This window comes from Lathamus discolor, chromosome 3 (genome assembly GCF_037157495.1).
Source record: "Lathamus discolor isolate bLatDis1 chromosome 3, bLatDis1.hap1, whole genome shotgun sequence".
Lineage (NCBI taxonomy): Eukaryota > Metazoa > Chordata > Aves > Psittaciformes > Psittacidae > Lathamus > Lathamus discolor.
The window spans coordinates 14,291,974-14,304,399 of record NC_088886.1 but is presented as its reverse complement, the minus strand read 5'-3'; the positions used below and the strand labels follow the sequence as shown (position 1 = coordinate 14,304,399).

The following is a 12,426-nucleotide window of genomic DNA, read 5'->3' as shown; positions in this document are numbered from 1 at the left end:
ATAAGGGCATGTGGTTTTCTGCTATTTTTCCATAACATGCAATGCATTGGCAAAGACATGACAAAGCACAGGGACACAGAATTTAACACCGCCTAAGAGAACTAAATTTCAAACAGGCATGGAGGATACAGAGTCAGTCGGCTATAACCACTTAGGAGAACAAAACTCCTTAACAAAAGGCCTCTGAGACCCTGATGTAACAACAAACCAGAAGAAAGCTGTCTTGCTCTGCAATGAAATACGCTGTTGTTGAGAGGGAAAGAAAAGCTGTTCATTGTGTTACTCAGAAAAGACAGACTAACAGCTGGTGGAGGACTATTTTAAGACAAGACTTCTACAGATGTTGTAAGAATTATGGAAGTCACCCTGAGACTGTTTCTGGTTTTATTCAGCAAAGAAAAAAATGTTGCTCATCCTGGTGTCAAAACGAATCTGCACGGAAGGAGTGGTTTGTTCATCACACATTTCCTCTGACTTTGCTTGGATGTTGTTTTAATTATTTTATCTAATGGGTGTCCAATTTAAAATTTATAAATAGTCCTAGGAAATAAGTAAGGATTCCTACTTTTCCCTTGTCAACATCTCTAATCAATAGTGAGCTAGACTCTCCTTTTTTTTCTTTCTTAAAAGTTGAGAAAAAAATAAATCCAACAGTTTTTCCTGCAGAAAATGAGCCGCTTTCTAATATAAAAAAATATTTCTTCAGAAAAAAAGAATCCATTAAAAAAAAAATGCTAAGAGTAATTTTAAGAGACTCTATTTTAATTTTTAAAGACTAATTTCTGCATCTCCTTGATGCACCAGAATTCTTTTCAAAGCTTTTTGTCTACACTTAACTTTCCATAAGCTACCCTTATAGCCTCTTCAAAATTCATTTTCAGTGCTTTCATGTACTTGAAAATCAAGGTGGGTGATGAGGTGTTAAAAAAAGAATGGAATAAACCTTTAAGAAATCATGCGTCTGATGCCAGAAGGGAAATCTGCTTGAAACATCATACTAAAATAGAAGTTTTTCTGTTCTGTTTTGGACATTACCTGGTTACAGATTGAAATAATTTTTCAGCACTGCGTAAATCTGCAATTAATATAGTGAAATTTTCTTCAATTATTTTATTTTTCCCCTATCAGAGGTGTGAAGTCTGAAAAGGATCCATGTGCAGGACTTAAATATTGTCACTGGCCTGCTTCAACTAGAACAATCAAGAAAAGATTATGATCTCTAAGAAACATAAATGAAAACCAACATTCCTTGACAATGTGTGAACAAGTTACTGGGAGCAATTTTAGTGACCTCTTTCATCTTCCCATGTTTTCTTTTGTTTGTTTTAATGTCTAACAGCTTTTATTAAATTCACCTCTAACTGCTGTGCTTTTCATGATAACATTTGTTTTCACTTGGAGCTAGCTTAAATGAAATCAGCAAATATTAAGTATTTCTAACAAACCACATGTATGACAATCATACTTAACAAGCAAAGGGCCAAGTGGCAGATCCTACAGTTCGATGCCATTAAGACGGTAACTCAGACATGCTGATCCAGTCTAATTCCAGAACACTTTGCCTTCTAAAATTAGTGATGTTCAATCCATGTTTCAGATTGCCTCAACTCACTGTCGAGGCATATAGTCATTTTTATTGACTTTAAAGATTGCTGTAAGAGGTCAGGAATTGTTTTTTTCCTTCTTATTGCCACATAATTACCTTAAGATGTACATGCAATATTAAAAAAGATTATTACCCATTGGATTTATTAACTAATTTACATGAACCACAATTAAAATAAACTGAATATATTTCTAGAAATCCAAGTTAGGATTCCTGCTGCTTTTCATTATGAAATCAGTTTGAAGAAGGTTCAAAAGATCCATATAAAACTTCTATAACTCTGCTAAATAAACCCAGGGACCAGTTGCAAAGAGACAAGAAGACATTTCTGCACTTCTTGTTTAACCCAGAATATTTTTTATTTTCAAAACACTGGTTTTAAAATCCAGTCTTGATTTTCAAATGTAGATGGGAGAATCCACAATATTTTTCATGTCTTAAGTGGTTAACTAACCTCAAAACTGCCAATAGGAAATTTCTTTGAATCTGAATTGACTATGATTAACTTTATTCTTCTCTCATGAAAAGTTTTTCTGTGTGTTTTATCACAACTAGACTAGCAAGTCTCTGTTTTCTCTGTGATCAAACTAAAGGGTCTTCAGTTCCTCCTTGATCTGCTGAGTAGGAGTTCCTAAACCTTTTAAATAGAAGAATGGAAGGCAGACTCTCTCTTCTCAGATATTTGCCAATCTCTAAAGTTCTGAGAAAAGTAAACAGATAGTCATGAATAATTCAACATTTCTTTTCAAAAGGCGCTAAAGATTACCTAAATAGAAATAAATCATTCAATAAAAACTTTCTCATTGCTAGCAACTGCAAATATTGCAAGCCTACAGCATGTGCATGAATTTGGTTCTCAGAGAAAACTGTGAATTTATGGTGAAACGAACAGTTAGATCAAACCAGGCAGCATTATACTAAACTCATGAAAAACATACCTCTTCAGGCACTCATGCTCTGTAGCCCTTATAGGTCATGGATTTACAAGCAGCTAGTATAACAATGATTTCAGAAATCTGTATGTATTTCATGTCAAATAAAATGGAAACAATCAGATCAATATCGTATTTTTGTTATTCCAATATACACAGCAATTGCTTCTATTGCTTAATTAGGACAGAAAAGAAATTAAGGGGCAGGTGGGTACTCCAGCATTGATAGAGGACATCCAGAGGAACTAGGCAGCTCAGTGTTAGACTGAACATGAATGAACACCATACGGCCGATCTTTCAACACAGTTCAAGAAAATGAAGCTAAGAGATGCTGGAGGAAATGTTAATGAAGAATGCTGTCACACAACCTGCTCTAGGTATGTCAGCACCCAGGGTTAGCAGTCTGCCTCTATTTAGGGGGCAGCAATGTCTCCTGCACGCTGAAACACGTCTTAACACAGAAAATCTAGGAATATGCAAATGAGTGAGAGTAATTAAGATTAAATATTAGTTCCTAAGCCAACACAGGATAATGTTAATCTTTAGCAATCACACTATACTGTGCTTGGAGTATCAAATGAATAATATTCCAAGTAAGTAAATTATTTATTTTTTAACATTAGTTAACCTCTTCTAAATGATATTTATCTGATTAAATTGGTTTTAACATTTATTTAGCATAACTATCTCTTTTCCAAATTTGCCATGGTTTTCACAGTTTTCAGGAAGTTTCTCTTCATATCATATCTCTTCATATGTTCATTTGAACTGTGTGACGGCATAGCTTTTTTCTTGTAACAGCCTAGGGTTTATATTCCAACAGAGCAGAGAAACCATGCAGAGAGGAGCAGCAATGCATTCAGAAGGGTGAACTACTGTGTACATTTGCATTCTGATAGATAACCAACAGCAGCAACCTATCCTTTCCCTATGAGCAGTACCTGGAGGGAGCTTGTGCAGAAGAGCTCACAGACTAGCAGTTACCATTACTCAGAAATCAGCTATATGAAGCTATGTTTGTATTGCCTCAAGTCAAAAGCACAATAATCCCACTGATGTGGATTTTTAAAATTGCAAAATGAAACCAGCAATGTCCTTTTTCATTATTGCCTCATACTGGCTCAAGATATATGAGCAACATTAAACACATTATCAGCTCGTAGCCTCATTAACCAATTCAGTGAAATAAAAACAGAAGAGTTAGGGCCACCATTCCTCTTAGTGCAAAAGCCAAAATCACAAAAGAGGATTTGAGAGCCCTCTGTTAAATTGATACACTTTGGGTCTCTAAAGAAATAATCCTTTCACATGATGAAAGCGCACAGACCAACTATTGAACAATTTGTTTCTCAACAGAAGGATAAAATGAATTATTATAATCTTCCAGCCTGACCTTCCGAATAAACTGGGCCATAAGACTTTTATGTATACATCTTGTTTGAATTGGAGCATTTCCTGCAGAAAACCATCCAGTTCATTTTTTAAAATGTTCAATAAGGGTGAATTTATTACAACCTTTATTAAATCATTCCACTGCAAACTGCTCACACTGTTTAAGATTATGCCTGCTTGGAATCTAAATCGCCTAGACTTAAATTTAATTGCATGGATCTCATTATACCTCTGCCAGCCAGACAGAAGAGCTGCTGTTATCAGATCTCTGCTTCACATACAGTCAAGCTGCTGCTTTATTATCTCATTAATAAACTTTGCAGGATCCCACTGCAAAGAAAGGTTTCCAAATCTCAGAGTTCCTCTCTTAGACCTCCTTGACTAATAAACTTCCAGACCTGTGTGTGATACTCTGGTAACCATTGTACTGTGGGCAATTACAGGTTGAACAATTTCTTATTCCTCTGTTCAGACAGAAAAAAATCACTTTTATAATGTTGCACTGAGAGCTCCCTCTCCCCCAGAGTCCTTTTCCAAGACAGCCTTCCCTTATAGAAAAAACACTTCCCTCTTTTATTTCCAGTGGATAGATTTTTAGCTCTAACCATATTAAAACACATACTGCTTGGCTATTCCCATAGCAAAATGCAGTCATTATTTAGCTGTAAGTTAGCAATAGGCCTGGCTGTACAGCCACATACACATCACCCTATATCTGGGAGCAGACGTCATGGTGCGCTTTGAAGAGTCTTCTCAGGAAAGCCACCCAAGGATAAAACCATGTCATCAAACAGACCACATCATCCCAAACACCCCCCTCTGAAGTGTTCACCGTACTTCAATCTTTGTGTAACCTCTGTTCATTATTTATTATCACTCCTGAAATCTTAGAACTGATGATTAAGAAGCATCTTTGGACTCACACAGCCACTTGCTGGCAGTAACTTGCTGCCAAGCAGACACTGCAAGCAACCATCCAGCTCTTCATGAAACGGGGATTCCATGCTGTGCTGATTTCTCCTTTTGCCCCTGCAGAAGAGGTTGCCTATATTACATCAATTAGTTGTCCCTTGGTCAGATGTAGGGATGTAAATCTGCTGCACAACAAAAGCAAGGAATACACCAAAAGTTACTTGTGAAGCATGTCTTATGTTTGCTGATGCCACTCCAGGTCAGACCTGCAGCTTCATATCTCTGCACCCAGGGGCCCAGCAGCATGCTCAGGAGAAGAGGGAAGCTTCTGATGAACAGGGCAAGGGAGCAGGAAGGAGCAGGGAAGGCAGCAGGCTTTGACATGTTATGGCTGTGGAAAACACATTTCTCCCAGTCCTTTCCTGGATGTTTTGGTGTAACCCCAGCCAAAGGGAAAGTTCAGAGGGTTGGAAATATCTCTGATGAGTATAACGGTCATAGGAGTGTAATTTATGACTGAAAGCAGTATCCTATACAATTCTTGAATCTCATGTTTCCTAAAGCAAAATTTATTGTCCTGACAATGCAGTACTGACACATTATTTGGAAACTGCTGCAAAGTATTTGCTAAAGATAAAGCCAAAACAAATAATTAACTAAAGCATGAGCTCATCAAGCTTTGTCTTCAGAATTGCAGTCTTTAAAATGTAGTAGTCAACTGAAACATATTTCTGCAAATAGGAGAAAATTTATGAGGACGTGAGAGGAAGAATTTGGAAAGAAACTGAAGTATCTGGCTGGCATTTTTGTTAATTAAACACTAAATCTCAATTTAGCTTACTTAGTCCAGAGTATCAAATGTGCTCTGATTAATGAATTAGCACAAAGAACATAGTTCTGCTGTATTTATGAGATATCTAAATACCCAGTCATTCCATTTAATTAATGGTCAGTTTACACACTGTTAAAGTTGCACTCCTGCTAATGTAGCTATATGCAATTTTGCCTATTGATATACCTTAAAAAAAGAAAAAAGATTGAAAATTAAAAATATAAAATGTAAGATTTATCATATTTAAAATAAAGGAAGAATATAAAATAGGTTTAAGAATGGGCAGAGAAGAGATTCAGAGCAGCCCTGTGGAGAAGGGCTTGGGAGTGTTGGTCGATAAGAAACTTAACATGACCCGGCTTCAGTGTGTGCTCGCAGCCCAGAAAGCCAACCGTATCCTAGGCTGCATCAAAAGGAGCGTGACCAGCAGGTCGAAGGAGGTGATCCTGCCCCTCTGCTCTTGTGAGACCTCACCTGGAGTATTGTGTGCAGTTCTGGTGTCCTCAACATAAAAAGGACATGGAACTGTTGGAACAAGTCCAGAGGAGGGCCACGAGGATGAGCAGGGGACTGGAGCACCTCCCGTATGAAGACAGGCTAAGGAAGTTAGGGCTGTTCAGCCTGGAGAAGAGAAGGCTGCGTGGAGACCTCATAGCAGCCTTCCAGTGTATGAAGGGGGCTTATAGGGATGCTGGGGAGGGACTCTTCGTCAGGGACTGTAGTGACAGGACAAGGGGTAACGGGTTAAAACTTAAACAGGGGAAGTTTAGATTGGATATAAGGAAGAAATTCTTTACTGTGAGGGTGGTGAGGCACTGGAATGGGTTGCCCAGGGAAGCTGTGAATGCTCCATCCCTGGCAGTGTTCAAGGCCAGGTCGGACAAAGCCTTGGGTGACATGGTTTAGTGTGAGGTGTCCCTGCCCATGGCAGGGCGGTTGGAACTTGGTGATCTTAAGGTCCTTTCCAACCCTAACTGTTCTATGATTCTATGATTCTAAGTAATCGGATATTTCTGCACATTAAAATGCCTGGAACACGAACAGACTCTCCACTACCATTTAAATTAGGTTTCACATATACTCATTGTCTTGTAAGATGTCCACAACATAATTTTAACACCTGGCAAACATTAAGACCTAAAACACTCTTCATTAAGTAATGGAAATAATTCTGTGGAACAGAAATAAAGCTCTAATAATATTTTTATGTTCCTTAAATTCTTTAAGTGTTGATTCTGAGAGAAAATATTTAAAAGATTTCAAAACATTTAAAATCTTCAGTTTTTTAAATAATTTTCAGCTTTTACATATATAGTCTTTGAACAAAAATAACAGGGATATGCATATGTCTGAGTATTTTTTGTGAGGACAGGGAGAGTCCATATCCACAGAAACAGAACACTTGTGGCTTTGAAATGATCACATCAAAATGTACATCAGGACATACATCCTCTAGCAGAAGAGTCTCCGGATCACAAGGAAGCTGTGCAATAGCTAAGCAACACTGTATGTGAGCATGCTACTTTATGGACTCTCCCAGTAGGCACCCCGCAGAGGCAGAGCACCAATTTCACCCTCACGTTTTCCTCACTGCCAGGGGGTATAAAGGGAAAGATTCAGAATGAGCATCAGTCATTTTTCCCAATCCCAGCCATCGCAAGAGGAGACGAGATCCATTCACTTTAACTCTTCAGGGATATAAATACCACTTTGACAGAGAAATTTATCGACTAATGACTATAAACAAACACGTATCTTTTTAATTGAAGAGAGCTGACCCATTAAATCTCCTTACCTGGCAACACAGTAGATCCTTCATCTCCTGAAACCCTTTATATAACTATCCAGACATTTCAGATAGAAATTATGGGATGGCTGCAGGAATTACCGGGTGTTATGCAACAGGCTACAATTTCCCAACTTTCAAAAAAGACTGAAAGACGTTTTATTACTCTGACTGGATCCTTGATGGTCCTTCCATTAAGTCGAGCATTCAAACAAACTGAATTGGAAAAATGGTCTTTTTTTTCAGTTTCTTTTTCCTTTACCTTCTGGCAAGTTCTTTGCTGTAATAAAAAACCCCACCTTTTTACAAACATTTCTCTCTCAGAGTCTAATACATATTACTCTGTATGGCAGCTGTTCAGTTTATCCAGCCCTGGTATTAAATTTGTGTGTGATTTCATTTCACACATTTGGCAGATTGTCCTTTTTCCAGACCATATTTTTCTAATTATCCTTTGTGCTTTTGGTACTTCATATCTTTCTAATCTTTCTCCTATTTTCATTTTCCTTTGTCAGTGGTCTGGGCCCCAGCCTCTGGCTGCAGCATGTTCCCAAAGCTTTTTCTCGGAAGATATCCTGATATGCTCCTGGGCTTTTGCCCGCATAGTCCGCTCACATGGCTTTATAACAAGAGCTGGGTATGAAACTATGTCCAGAAAAAAAAGAAGAAAATAAAAATTATAATAGTATTTCTATTCTAAATTGAAAAAAAACACCAAGATCGCATACAGGAGACAATCACATATTCCACCAGTGTGCTAGGGGGTATGTGCCGAGGATATGACCAACCTGCCTTCAGACCCTCTTTTTCATGATAATGATTAGGGAAATGAACCTTATTTTACCACTTCAGTTAAGTGCACATCTTTAGTCATTAGGACTTCTAAGTACATTGAGCTATTCTGCTTTTTACAAGTAATGCAGTATTTATTTCATCAGCTTGACTGTGCACCTTGCAATGAAGTGATTGGCTGTTTACTGGCTGAAGGAGTGCATGACTCCCAGCATAAACAGAATATTTGCAGCTGCCAAACTGCAATAAATGAGCTTAGAAAAATTTTGATTTTGACAAATCAGATGTTTCTGCTTAAAAATAAAATCTTTATCAGACCAGGTTTATCAAAAGAATAAATCTAGCTCACCCTTAACCATCTCAACCAGTCTCATTTCACATAGGGTGTATTGCAGCACTTCAGTATGTTTCAGATGTGCTGCTAAAGAGGTGCTGCCACTTAGGAATATGGGGAATTTCAGTTATGGTACACAGTAATTATCTGCATGTATCTTAAATATCCTGCTGCCTTCACATTTATAATCCATTTATAAGTCATTTTGGTTTTCGATTTATAGCAATATATTAATAACTTGGTAGTAAAAATCCATGTTTTACCTGCTTAGAGTAAAAGTGGCTCTGCCTCTCAGTCTGCATCTGTGAGATTGTTAGTAGGCAATTTACTCAACCACTGCCTCAGCTGCATGATGTGTAGAATAATGATATTGCACAGTAATATTTACTATAGAAAAGGGCTTTAAGATTTAATAGAGAAAATATTTTACAGGGTAAATTTGTATGGGGTGTGAATATACATAACCCAGTGTTAAATGATGCATTTTTACACAGCATGTAAAATATTTGACGGCTGGTGCATTCATTCAATGATGAGGTGGATGAGAAAGCATGCCCCACCACACCAAAAAATGTATTTTGAACTTCAGTTGAAAAATTCGGTTCCTCTGCTGCCTTGAGGCACTGCCAGAGAGCAGACTGCACCAGGAAAAAAGAAGAGTACCTCAGCCTTTCCCACAACCTCCATCAGCAAGCACTCCTGGTAAGCAGGAGTGAGCAGGCACCTCACTGCAGGTAAGCAGGTGAGCAGGCACCTCAGCTCCTGCCCTCCTTCAGGAGCAAGCACAAGCTGTGCAAGCTGGTCACTCCAGTGGCAGAAGGAGTTCACCTTCATCTTCTGGAGTTCACCATTACCATCACTGCCCTGAGGCAATCCATCCCAGAACGGTGTTTGCCAGCATCCCAGCATTTTCACATCGAGTACTGCCTTAGCTGCCTAGTCCCTGTTTGCGTTCCCTACATGCAGTTTTGTTGTGCTGGTGAGTAGCAAGCAAGACACAATCCTTCTCTCTACCCCTACCACACTCTGATGGCTTCCTCAGCTGGCTGTTGGTTCTTGCCAGATGCAACAGACTCACCGCATGAACAGTGATTTAGCTGCATGCTCCTTTGTCCAGCACCATGCTCCAAGCAGGAAACCTAGGCAGAAACCCCGCATGGATGCAGATGCCCAACATTCACCCTGGTTTTGCCACATTAACATTTTCACTTCAAAAACATCAAGAAGAATTAAATACATTCAATATTTTTATCAGAATCTTCCCCTCCTTGCCACTCCTCTAAGATGCTTGCAAGAGAAACTGCTTGAATTGACCAAAACACAGGAATCACCGAAGAACTTCAGAGTGCTGCTGCGCATATACCACACCTGCACAACAGCACCTTTCCTCAGATGCTCTGGTCGAGGACATAAGATGCTACCTCATGATTTTCAGGCCACATGAGAGATGAAACCACATCATCTGGAAGTTTCCTTGTGAAAAAAAGAAAAAAAGTCCCCCAAAAGGTCTCTATTGTGCAGATCATCCTACTATAGAAGACTCAGGGTTTTATTTTTGTTTCCTGCAGAAAACCAGATGTCATCGGCTTTTCAGTTTCATCACCTACATTTAAAATAGATTGAGGTAGAGAGGTGAAAAAGTTTCACTCTTGTGAGCATGAACTCTTAAAGAAAATAAATCCACAGAGAAACTCGGAGCAGGTCTTTAGGAAAGGCAAGTAAGTGCAAATCAGGACACTGTGGAAGGCACTGATGCCTCTTGCAGTGAGACTAAAGCTCAGAGGAAACATTCATACACTGGCATACCTTATTTTAGCCATTTTTGTACTTTGTCATACAGGGTTGTTGAAAAAAGAAAGGTCAGCTTTTTTATTTATTTTGTTTGTTTCTAATTCACTTTTAACAATATTGTTTTACTTTTTTGCTCTACCAGGAAGCAAGGCAGATATTCAACTGTGGAAAAAAAGAGGTGAGATACCAGGTCAAGGTTAAAATAAATGAGGCTCAGCAACGTCAGTGGAGATATTAGCCAAGTGATAACTGCAGATCAGCTCTAATGAGCTGAGATTTTTTCCTGCAGGGTATGAGTTACTCTGTGAATCAAAGGAATATTTTTAAGTGACAAATAAAATGCCACAGAGGAATCAATTGTTGCATTGTTAACTACTGATTACTCATACATATCACAATGTGTGGCTGAGTGATGTCATCTTTTAAACTCCCATCCCACATGAACATAATGAGGAGATAATTGCAAGAAGCTGGCTGGAAGTAATCTGAGGGAAAAGACACAAAGCAGGAACTGCTGAAAAGGTTGTTTTAATCTTGACAGAGAAGGAAGTGTCATTCCATGTTTTCCAGGAGAATTATTTTACCTGCATCTCCATGAACTCTGTCAAAGCAGAGCTGATTTCTTTGTTCCAGTATGTTTGTAAGCAAATATAATGGGGTTTTTTTCCTTGTAAATCACATTAAGTTTTGATCATTCAGAACAGGGGGGGGAAAAAAGAGTCTAGGGCCACTCAGGGTGAAGGTAGGTCTGAGTCATGCAGCTCCGCATGTCCAGCGTGTTCTGTGAGACACAGGCAAAATGTTGAAAACTTCATTCCTGTGGCATTTGGAAAAATTTACTGTTAATTTCAAGTTTTCAGTTCGCTAGTTATTATACACTATGCTTTTGTCCATACATAGCTAGTCTTGGCTTAGATTATATGCTTTTCAGGACAGAGGCTTGAGAGTAGATTTATGTACTTCCTCAGGTAGTGGAAATGTGATATGAAAGTCCTGGTTTACTACACTACGAACAATAAAAAATTCCTTTGCCACATAAAGTAAATACATTCCTGTTCCATAAATTGAAGTGTTTAAATAGAAATATTTTTCTGCTTCCTTGACCACCCCCTTTTAAATAATTCATGTTGATGGGCTGTAGAAAATAAACTTCTCAAATCCATAATACCTGCATCTTCTGTCCACTTAAATGTATCACAGGACCTGTTTTCTATCTGCACAGTGGCACTATCAGGTATAAATAATTTCAGTTTGTTTTTCTAATGCTGTTGAGCCAGTTGCCATGGATTCTAAAGTACTTTCTGCGATGATTTTTGCAGGTACTGTTATGAGAACTACTTGTGACAGACGAGGATTTCTTGCAATAATTCAACACTCCAGCCTAGCTTAATTTTTTGGCAATTTGTTCTATATGGTGAGATTTAAGAAGATAACGATTTCAGAAGATGCATAAAGAAACAGTATGAAATCCTAATTAATTATAATAAATTTCTGTTACCCACCTCTGTTTCTATGTAAACTAGAAAACAACAACTTGGTTAACAGGAAAGCCAAGAAATCTTGGATGTGTGAAGTTTGGGCCAGATGATCCTTGAAGTCCCTTCCAACCTGGTATTCCATGATCATGGGAGTTCACAGTCCAAATGGTTTGAGATTATTTTATTCACTCATTTATTCAAATATTCTCAGCAACAGAAGATTCAATTCTTTCTGTGTAAAATGATTCAATAAAAGGAGTTTAGTGCTGAGAGTAAAATGACTGAATTATACTGCCTGTCTCACAGTAATCCTAGCTGGCTTTTTTACGATTAGGACTTATTACTTATTCTGGATATGAAGTTTTAATAAAACTTCTCAAACTCCTACTTGCCTTAAAGCTGAAGCAGATAATATAGAAGGATGCTGATTATATTTTTTTAATCAGGCAACTTCCACTCTCCAATATCAAGATAACTTTTGCTGTTGTGTTTGTTGTAGTAGAAATACTGATAGATACTAGGCAGTTCACATACAAGGAATAACATCTGTAATAAGTGTGATAATACCAT

General features: G+C 38.1%; 1 long non-coding RNA gene across 1 annotated transcript; it reads left to right on the top strand.

Annotated features, from left to right (window-relative positions):
• Positions 1-10,928: 10,928 nt before the first annotated feature.
• LOC136011608 (uncharacterized) lies at positions 10,929-11,792 on the top strand. Its single transcript, XR_010611430.1, has 2 exons — positions 10,929-11,010; positions 11,698-11,792. It is a non-coding gene; the product is annotated as an uncharacterized LOC136011608 (long non-coding RNA).
• The last annotated feature ends 634 nt before the right edge of the window (positions 11,793-12,426 follow it).